Source organism: Mya arenaria, chromosome 1, assembly GCF_026914265.1.
Source record: "Mya arenaria isolate MELC-2E11 chromosome 1, ASM2691426v1".
In the NCBI taxonomy this organism is placed as follows: Eukaryota; Metazoa; Mollusca; class Bivalvia; order Myida; family Myidae; genus Mya; species Mya arenaria.
The window spans coordinates 8656253-8667813 of NC_069122.1; the positions used below are offsets into that span (position 1 = coordinate 8656253).

General features: G+C 35.1%; 1 pseudogene; it reads left to right on the forward strand.

Moving 5' to 3' along the window:
* The first annotated feature begins 7275 nt into the window (after positions 1–7275).
* LOC128236295 (uncharacterized) lies at positions 7276–9547 on the forward strand (annotated as a pseudogene).
* The last annotated feature ends 2014 nt before the right edge of the window (positions 9548–11561 follow it).

Genomic DNA, 11561 nt, shown 5'->3' on the forward strand with positions numbered 1-11561 from the left:
TAATATCATATGTCCCATAGTGGTGTGCTCACCGAGTATAACTATTATATTTCCTGTTACATTTAAAAGTTTATCTCTACTGTAGTTCTATTCCTACAACCGTCAGGCTCGATGACGCTGAAATACTAACTCTCAAACTAAATATATAGTTTTAAAAATTTATGTAAGCCATGTCGGAGAATAGCAACCATCTTATGTTTCCATTTCTTTCAATCAACTGTCTCGTTTTTGAACACTTACACTATAATTGCAACCATGAACATTTCGTTAAACAAGTCTTATTCGATTAAATTCTATAGATGTCTTTGAATTCACATTTTAATTTAATAAATCTGAACTCGTAGAAACAATAACTAGTTTCTGTTGTTAAATTGACGATTTTTTTTATATTCGTGAGGTCAAAATTAAGCTATAGTAAGACTATAGTTAGTCTCTTACGAGCACTTTCCATGCATATTAACACTTGCAGAATATCTACGTCAGAAAACATCAATCGGAATGTGGTCAATAATGCCATGGCAACAACAGGAACAAGCCCAGAAGTCGAAAATTCATGCAATCGCAAAAACATGTTTGTAATAGTGTGTTTTTTTTACATAATACTTCCGTTCACATAAAGTAATTTTAAATGATACGTACATAATATAGAATCACTATGCATCCAACGTTTACGTATGTGTACATCGGACACCTTAAGAGCCGAACAGGAGAAAATGCAAGTCATGATTTAGTTTAGTAAACAAATCCGTTTCAACGTGTATTGACTCGATAAGAATGTCGAAAATACAAATTGCAACAATCAAATACAATAAACAGCGGTATTAAATAAAACATCACTCCGTCTTCGTGCATCCAGTCGTTTAATTTAAAATACTTTAGAAAATACATTTTTGTACAAATAGCATCGCACAAAATATTCATAAAACAAATAAAACACATAATTGAGCAATTAAAAGGAATACATTTGAAAACAATGTGGCTTTTTGTCTAAAGCTATGACATTTTAACACACTAGCTACGTGCGTTTGCATTCCTGGACACTATTATTATCGAACTGTTCTTGGAAACTATGCAAACATGAATGGTGACCAATAAACCGATCAAAAGACAAAACAATGCATTCTTTTTTGGACCAATCAAAAAACCATATATTAAAAAGGAATCGGCCATTTTGTTAACATGAATGAGTGTCCAGCGGATGATTTCAAACCGTTTTGATTTTGAATGTCCAATGTCGTGCCAGCACAACATTCGATTTTGAATGTCCAATGTCCAATGTCGTGCCAGTACGACTTTCACTTTTGAATGTCCAATGGCCAATGTCGTGCCAGCACAACATTCGAGTTTGAATGTCCAATGTCTTGCTGGCACGACATTCGTTTTTGAATGTCCAATGTCCAATGTCGTGCCAGAACAACATTCGATTTTGAATGTCCAATGTCGTGCTGGCACGACATTCGTTTTTGAATGTCCAATGTCCAATGTCGTGCCAGCACAACATTCAATTATGAATGTCCAATGTCGTGCCAGCACGACTTTCACTTTTGAATGTCCAATGTCCAATGTCGTGCCAGCACAACATTCGATTTTGAATGTCCAATGTTCAATGTCGTGCCGGCACGACATTCGTTTTTGAATGTCCAATGTCCAATGTCGTGCCAGAACAACATTCGATTTTGAATGTCCAATGTCCAATGTCGTGCTGGCACTACATTCATTTTTGAATGTCCAATGTCCAATGTCGTGCCAGCACGACTTTCGATTTTGAATGTCCAATGTCCAATGTCGTGCCAGCACAACATTCGATTTTGAATGTCCAATGTCCAATGTCTTGCTGGCACGACATTCGGTTTTGAATGTCCAATATCCAATGTCGTGCCAGCACAACATTCGATTTTGAATGTCTAATGTCCAATGTCGTGCCAGCACGACTTTCACTTTTGAATGTCTAATTTCCAATGTCGTGCCAGCACAACATTGGACGTTGAATGTCCAATGTCCAATGTCGTATGTTTAGCTAACTTCACACAGCTATAAGAAACTTACCTGGATTGATGATTTATCGAGCCAAAATACTACTTGCGTTTGCATTTGTGGTCACGTGACTTATTTTGTTCATCCCCGGTGATAAAGTGCGATAAAAACAACTAATGACAAAGCAAATTAAACGACAGGATGCACGAAGACGGAGTGATGTTTTATTTAATACCGCTGTTTATTGTAATTGATTGTTGCAATTTGTATTTTCGACATTCTTATTGAGTCAATACACGTATTGAAACGGATTTGTTTACTAAACTAAAACATTCCGATAAATGTTTTCTGACGTAAATATGCTGCAAGTGTTAATATACATGGAAAGTGCTCGTAAGAGACTAACTTAAATCTAACTATAGTTTAATTTTGACCTCACGAATATAAGGAAATTGTTAATTTAAGAACAGAAACTAGTTATTGTTGCTTCGAGTTCAGATTAAATTAAATTGTGAATTCAAAGACATCTATATAATTTAATCGAATAAGATCTGTTTAATGAAATGTTCATGGTTGCAATTATAGTGTAAGTGTTCAAATCGAAACAGTTGATTGAAAGAAATGGAAACATAAGATGGCTGCTATTCTCCGACTTGGCTTACATAAAAACTATATATTTAGTTTGAGAGTTAGTATTTCAGCGTCATCGAGCCTGACGGTTGTAGGAATAGAACTACAGTAGAGATAAACTTTTAAAAGTAACAGGAAATATAATAGTATTATACTCCGTGAGCACAACACTGAGGGTCATATGACATTATAAGGACCGGCCAGCCAGCCAACGAAAGTGTATATTTACTTCCGTGGGCTGACTGGCAGTAAATATAATAGTAAACTAATAAAAAAAACCCAGACGTATTGATTTAAAGGTTTAAAACATTGCGGAGCCAGGCCGTTGCATGCAATAGTCTCCGCCATGTTTTAACCTCTAAATAAACGCCATCGTTTTGTTCACAGTCATTTAGAAATAATTATAACACACAACGCTAGTGATGTCGAAAGCATACCTGACTTAAGACCTTCAAGGCCCAGCCTGCTTGTGGAATCCGCGAGCATATCCCCCTTGGATACAAAGCGTATAGAAGCTTCTCCCACTATATATATATGTTGATGTGGGTGTGCAGCAACTCTCGGTCACAGACATGTAATTCTAACTGTTATTTATTAGAAATTAATAGAAATATGCAAGTTAAGTAGTTAAATTATTCGTTCGTGTCTTGGCACCTTTTGATTCATCGGGACAAAATATTCCGTGGAATGTGTTCTGTTTAGCCCTATAAACGAATTACATATGTCTGTGACCGAGAGTTGCAGCACACCCACATCAACAAAAATACTATTTACCTTTCCAGTTTTTATCACATTGTTCGCTACATTTCAGCTTGGGCGATTCTTAGAAAAAGAAAAGATGTAGGCCCTTCACAAAGCTACGCCAATGGTGTTCAACCACCGAAAACATTTTTTTACAACCCACCGAGTTTGTTGTTTATCTTTGTCAGCCGGTCATCAAGTTAAATAAATCTTGTTCGGTGAAATAAATACTCCGTTTATTCCTATGCTTAATGACGGCTTATTTCTTTATATAAAGGGAAAAGGGACCTTATAGTTGCGTCTACTACCAGACACAATAAGAGGTTCAAAAGATAACCACGCACTGGCATTATTCTGTATTACTCTGGCTTTTGCAGGTAGGTGTTTTCTTCAAGTAATTTTATGTTGAAATTTTTTTACTCATGAAGAAGGCTGATTTGGTTTCAAAAGCGGTTAAATGTTAATAAAATAAATATATTAAAATATGATTCAAAACTGAAATCCTTGTATGCTAGATGAAATTCTTATTTATTTTTTTTTGCATTTATTTTGCTTCATTATATATTCCTTCTACAATTATTTGCTATGTTTGATCCACATTTAAATAGGGACCATATAATTCGTCACTGTTTAAGATATCCCACGTACAGTAATGTGATATTTAGATGCCTGATGACCCCATATTATGTTGGGTATTATTGGAAAGGGTTTTGTAAATTTACATTTTACTGACTGTTCCAAGGCGGTACCTAACAATTCTTGATAAACATACCTATTTTTATATATTGTATGTATGCACTGTGCTTTTTGTGGAGTTTTGTGTTGTTCTTCTATGTTTCTTGTTTGTGAATTTATGTTCTATGTCTTTGGCGTTTACCCAGTGCCATTAAACCAGGTTTATTTTTAAACTTTTTGCTACTAAGCTTGTTTCTGTAGCTTTTTGCATAAATAGTGTGTGTAGATGAAGAATATGCAACACGTACACTATGCAAAAATGTATTGAAACAAGCTTATTTGACATAACTTTATAAAACTAGTCGGTACTTTGCATACCAGATATCAGCAAGCAATGCCCTTTTAACTTATCATATTGTTTAAAAAAATCAACATAGTCAGGTTTTATTAGTTTTGATAATATACTACATACAATAACATATGCAAACCTAATGTAATGTGTAGTAATTGAATATAAAGGTAATACACCAAATACAACAGTTCTACTTTAAGTGTGGTTATTTCAACATCTGTACTATCAGTATTAGGGAAATTATTGACAAATGCAGTATCTACAATACTTGAATGTTTATATTAAAAAAAATGCTTATAACAACATGTAGATAAAACATCTCTAGATTGTCATTTAAAACACTTGAATGTTTATGAGAAGAATTAGCAATACAACACGTAGATAAAACATTTCTAGAGTGAATATACCATTGAAGACACTTGAATGTTTATGAGAATATAACAATTATAGTGAATATTGTCTATGGTTCGATCCGTCACGACGTGTGTCCCGTTCTATGCGTAGCTGTGAAGTACAAGGAATCTAAGCATGTTTTCGGTCACGTCAATTTCGAGTTTGTTATTTATATCACCGGGAAAGTTAATTCTATAATGTTTTTGTTTAAAAATACAATGAACGTTCCCGTCGCGGATGAAAGACTTCTCGACTCCAGAAATGGCATTTACAACAAAACTCAGACTCATGCGTAGTCGCATCAAGTCATCTGTGATGAAAATTGGTCTGTAGAAGGGGTTTGTAGATATTTTGGAATTTCGTTTGTTCTGATAGATGGTGCGCACAGATTCTCGGGTGACAAATCTAACCATGATCTGGCACTTTTTCCTTTCCTAGGTTTGGTGAAATGACATGCACTTATGTCATTTTCATTGAATAAATTCCGCTTACTATCATAACCTCTATGATATTAGAGAATGTCTGATGGAAGAGAATCCTGGGATACAAGACTGTTCTCGTGGAAAGCCATTGAATTATCAATGTGGTTTAGCATGTTTACAACAGCAACAGTTACGTCCCCTTCAGGCTCAAAGTTATTGATTGTAACATTCTCACGTTTCTGATACTACTCATTGCTGTCAATCTTATACGTTGACAAGAATGTTAGTTTTGGCCTCGTTCAGATCCGAAGACTTGGCACACTGACCGATAAGGTTTCAAGGGTGTCAAAGCGTTGTTCCAGCATGACAACTGTTGTTTATGCCATCTCCTCGGTACGATCGGCTTCAGATTTCGAATGTTTCGGCAGCATGGTGACTTAAGAAGTTAAAATGTTACAAAGATTAATGTTGTTGAAAGAAATGGCTTATCACATTAGTTTAACTAATTCGTTCACTTGAAAAAAATATTTACCAGCGATTTTGAAGTTTTGTATTCAACCGGCAGTAATAAAAAAATCAATGTAATTTGATGTAATTTTAACGTTCATGAAAAGTGCACAATTCGAAAACACTTTCTACCATGTGAACTTTATCAGCAACTTATTTATCGAACAAAACTGAAAATATTATACAAAATTGTGTTCTTATTTAAAAAAGGGAAGTATTATAATATTTATATGAGTACTGTCATTAACTTATCACATTAAATGCTTGAGTAATTTCATTTAATATTCACTATTGAACATTTGAGTACAGTCGTTTAATGTGCACTATTGGACACATGCGTACGGTTAAAAAGATGGATTATTGAACACTTAAGTACTCTCATGTAATGTGCAGTATTGAACACTATTGAGTACTGCCATTTAATATGCACTGGGGTACAATTGATAATTATCAATTTAATCCAGTACGCATTTTATTGACGAAAAGTATATGCAATAAAATGACGTTGTGACTATAAATTGAATTCATAAGGCGTAATCAATTGCTAAAATGGGATATTTCTGACCTCAAATATATATTTTGGCCAGAAACTATTCAGTTTTGTCCCCGTTATATAACAAATGAGATTTACATATTTAATCCGCCTAAATAAGTACATGGAAACTTCTTTTTGGCCGCAATTTTATAAAAGGGTCGATCACTCTTGTTGTGAATAGAGCCGGTGATGGCTTAATCGTCCTTATTTCAGGATCAAGCAATCAAAGCTTTATGCAGATTCTTCAAAGAAATGTGGATGAATACAGGATATCTCACTTCTCCTAGATATTCAAAACCTACAAATCACTGAGAGCGATAGAAGACAATAATGAAAGGGCATTCCGAGAATTCTTGCTCAGTCACAGCCCTAAAGGCAAACATGTACTACTAGCCAGTGAGCATATCGCTATAGAAAAGAACATAACACATGATGAATTTGGAGACAAAACGCATAACACGCTTCAGATAATATCTAAGGGGGGAGAAGTACTTCCGCAAATGATCGAGTTTGCGCACAAGGCAGACAAACCTCAACTTATGTGCGCACATCAACAACAATTGAACACAGATTCTTCAAAGAAATGAGGATGAAAACAGAACATCTCACTTCTTTTGGACTATTCAAACCTTCGATCAAGATCATTACAAATCACCGAGAGCGATAGAAGACAATGACGTCATGGCGTTCCGAGAATTCTTGCTCAGTCACAGACCTAAAGGCAAACATGTACTAGCAAGCGAGCATATCGCAATAGACAGGAACATAACACTTGATGAAAATGAGGAAAATCGCATTACACGCTTCAGAGAATATTTAATAAGAGGAACGAAGTACTACCACAAATGATGGAGTTTGCGCAGAAGGCACACAAACCTCAACTTATGTGCGCACATAAACAAACATTATGGCACGCAAAGAATGACGTAAACACTTCTACACTTAAGATTTTTTCACAGACTCTTCATAGAAATGTGGATGATCACAGAACTTCTCCCTTCTTTTGGAACATTCAAAACTACGATCATGATAACTACAAATCAATGATGGCGATAGGAGACAATTACGAAAGGGTGTTCCGAGAATTCTTGCTCAGCCACAACCATAAAGGCAAACAATTACTAGGCAGTGAGCATATCGCTATGGACAGGAACATAACACATGATGAACATGGAGACAAAACGCATAACACGCTGCAGAGAATAACGAAGTGGCAAGAAGTACTTCAAAAACAGATGGAGTATGCTCACGAGGCAAACATTCCCCAGTTGATGTGCGCAAAGCCACACCCATTGGTGTACGCCACAAAGTATGAAGACGCCGTGAGACTTAAGAAGTGGGAAGCTGTACTACAAAACAATATGGCCATGATAAGAGAAAGAGCAAAACCTCAACACAATTCTCTAAGTCTTCAGAAGAGGGAAGCGGAAAACACTTCGCAAATGATGATATATAACATAGATCCGTGGTTTTCAATAACAAATATGATGTCTCTCAGGTTTCCTAAGGAAAACGATGTTTAATTTCAACAGCTGGAGTCAGTGTATTGTTCTGTTTGGTAACAGCAATATTGACAGAGAAGAATTCAAAAACAACTTCAATCGCTTACCTTTGCAAATAATGCTTGAACTGTTGTCGTTTACAGATAAATTTCAACACATATTCTGGCCTTTTTATTTTGACCAAGCATTTATGAATCAAAGATTAGCCTTAATAGGAATGTCTGGATTATCAATACATGGAAATAAACAGAAAAAAAGGTTTTACGCTGAACTTGAGAAACATCAAACAATCAAAATACCGGTAGAAGAGGAGAGAGTGATTTTAAGTTTCGACCATCCTGATTTAGTTGAAGGTCTCAATCGCTCTGGTCTTCTGGAAATGAGTAAAGAATATGTAGAAGCTGGACGACATCTATATACATTTGACGAACAAGAACATATAACGTCCAAAGTCCAGGCAGCCATGGATTTGATAAATTCTACAAATGCAGATCTTTACCGCGCTATTCACCAAGTTATTGGGTGCATAGCTTTCTACAAAGCAGAGCACCCCGGATCGGTTGGTGGCACCATCAGTTCAGCTCTTGGAGTTATCTGGCAAGACCCTAATGTCTATAAAGAACAGTCTGTGGCCCACTATGCAGAGCAGATAGTCCATGAGTTCATCCATTCGTCCCTATTCCTCGCAGATATGGTACACGAGACATACATCGACCGGAATTTGCTCTCCAAGGTTAAGGTCTACTCTCCTGTACGCAAGGAGCTGAGGGACTTTGACAAAACGTTCCACGCCTCATATGTTACAACAGGTAACATTCAGTCTTTGTTATAGGTTTCTAAAGAATGATACGTTCTTTAATATACATTAAACAACATAATTCTATTTTTTTATACCAAACTAATGTATATGATTGACGAAGTAACATATCGCCCCATAAAAGTCATGCTATTAGCATGCTTCGTGAAAAAACACTTTTCCCATATTTGGATGTATAGTATGCACCATTTTGCATATCTCTCGTAGAAAACTCATATAATATAACTCAGTTTAATGGAATACAAAACCGGTATCCTCCATGAATACATAGTTTGTGAAACAGTAATATTTCAAACTCTTTACTAACTACAAAAGGTATAAAACATGTTTGAATATCCCGAACTTTATTATATAGTTTTCATAGTTTTCATAGTTTATTTCAAATGCATAAAGGCCATAGGCCCATGAGCATACAATAATTTTGCATATATACACATATCATGACAATTCATAGTTCAGTGGTCAAATACAATTTCATAGATAACTAACACTATATTATTATATAATTCAAACTTTAATGTATATAACACTATATTATTATATAATTCAAACTATAATATATATAATACTATAATATATAGATGTAACGGTATTCAATACGCAATGCATACACTTATATACGAAAAATGTAGTAAATGCCTTGTGAATTAAAGTTCATATATTGTCATGCAACTTAATTCACAAGGAATTTACTGGGATGAACATGCTTTTATTTACCGAAACAAAATGACCGAAATTTTAGAGTACGCCAGTGTGTAAATAAAATATGTCGAGTTTTGTTTGGATCCAAGGATAAGTTTGTTTATTCGTTTTCAGGCGTTGCCATATTTCAATCACGAGCGGGCCATTTTGTTAGACGCTCAAACATACGCGGGAACGTTACGTGCAGCTGTGGAAGGTTTGATTGCAATTCAGAACAAGGCTAGCGTACTAAATGTGTCTGGGGCAGCCATGCTACAGGCCTTGGACGATGTGCTGACTTTGATCAGATTGGAATAAATAGATATCTTATGCCATTCATTGTATGTATGTAAATAAATCCAATATAATAATAATTTGATTCATGAACTTATCGTTCCCGGAATCCACGATATATTATTCTATTTACTCTACATACAACTTATTTATGTAAAAACGCGCGGTAGTTGTATAATTTCAATATCGAGGAGAGTTTGAATCATAGTAAAATTCGGCATGTTCTTTCTTCAGTCAAAACTATCAAGTACAATCTCTTTACTGCCATGATTGGTAAATTTTGCCCATCTCCTTTCTTGTCTTGTTGATGTCCAAAGAAGCAGAACATATTATGAAACAGCTTAGCAAAATCACACGTTCTGCATTAAGGGTGCCTAGAATTTCTTTTCTATGTTTGCCTTATGAAATCGCATTGAATATAATCTTTTGTTAGTCGTGATAAGTCCCCAAAATGAATGACAGTAATTCACCACGGAATTAAATATTTTACCATTTGGTCTTAATTAACATGGTTTCATTCTCAGTTTCAGGCTAGTAAGTACCATCTGCATGTGTTAAACACACAATTCAGAAAGTTTGACAAATGCGTTCTATCAAAGAAAAAGTAAAAAAAAACTATAAAATATTCTCAAGTTATCGACTTCCGTTACCGCCGAGCATAATTAAATGTGCCTATTCAATTGAAGATTTATTTCTCGAAAACAACGCTTGTTTTTTTCACAAATTTGGTATAAATAGTTTTTTACCAGAAAATTGAAAGTATATATTTAACATTTTTGAGAAATACAACGAAAATAATCATTCTGGGCAAAGTTCTATATACAGGGGCAATTTTATTTTTAAAGTAATTGTTTGCATGGAAAAACGAGGTGCTGTAAATTCGACGAACAACTGGTCAATTTGTTGCGGCCTATTTTCAAATACGTAGGAAAATGGACATTTGACCACTGTTATGTTAGGGTTTTGTAAAGAAATAATGCCAAAGTGGTAATTTTAAGTCAGCTGTCAGTTGAATTTAGGCGTCCTCGAGACTCAAGCGAATTCATTACATATATGATATCCTGGGCAAATTGGCTATCGAAACGTAATGGTTGGATTTAAATATGCATTTTCCTACCAAGTTCCGAAATGTGGTTCATGCCAACAGCCAAACGGCAGGATTTCATCTCATTAAGTATTCACGAGTAAGATTTTTTACAGCCAATTTGCCCACATTATGAATACGCTGGAATGCCGAGGATAAAGTAAGGCTTTAACAACTTGATCTATGAAGTATTTTGTATGTCTGTTTTTACATATTTGTAATCAGTAAGCAAGATAAATGATACCGAATTTACATCGGATCAAAAGGTGTCAACAATTAATATAATTGTCAATAAATTGATGAAATGTAAGTCAGTTAGACAATTCACCATTAATAGTTTTGGGAATACGTTAAAAAATAGTTCTGGTCCGGTGAAGGTGTTAAAACGCCAGTGGCCGCAGCAATGGCGTCATATGCGACATTCTTAGCATTCGGGCTCGTGTGACCATATTCTTGAAAGCACAATATATCGTAGTGTTGGTGTTAAACAAAACATTGTACCGGAGAAGTAGTCTTTCTGAGTGCTGCAAGTGTGTTGATGTTTATCGTGTCTTTCACACACTGTATACCTCGATGACGTATTTTTCGTTTGCATTCAAATATCAAAATCATTGACCCGAACGTCTAACACCTCTCGATCAATCCTAAAAATGCAATTTTTAGTAAAATGCGATGTTTTAAATCAAAATTATGATTTAGATATGAAACCTCCATTGTAAATCCTGTCACAATATCACTGACTATGATATACCTTAGAGGGTAAATGCGCACTTAAATTGACAAGTCAAGATTATGTTACTATACAATAAACCATCACATTTCTACAAAGTTTTGAAAATAAAATCCTTTTGAATTCTAGTTTATTGAGCTGTATTTCAATTCAACTTGCATTTTATGATGAGGCTTTTCGGCCTTGATAACTTCTGTTTCGAGATCCCCTAAACATTGAACAGT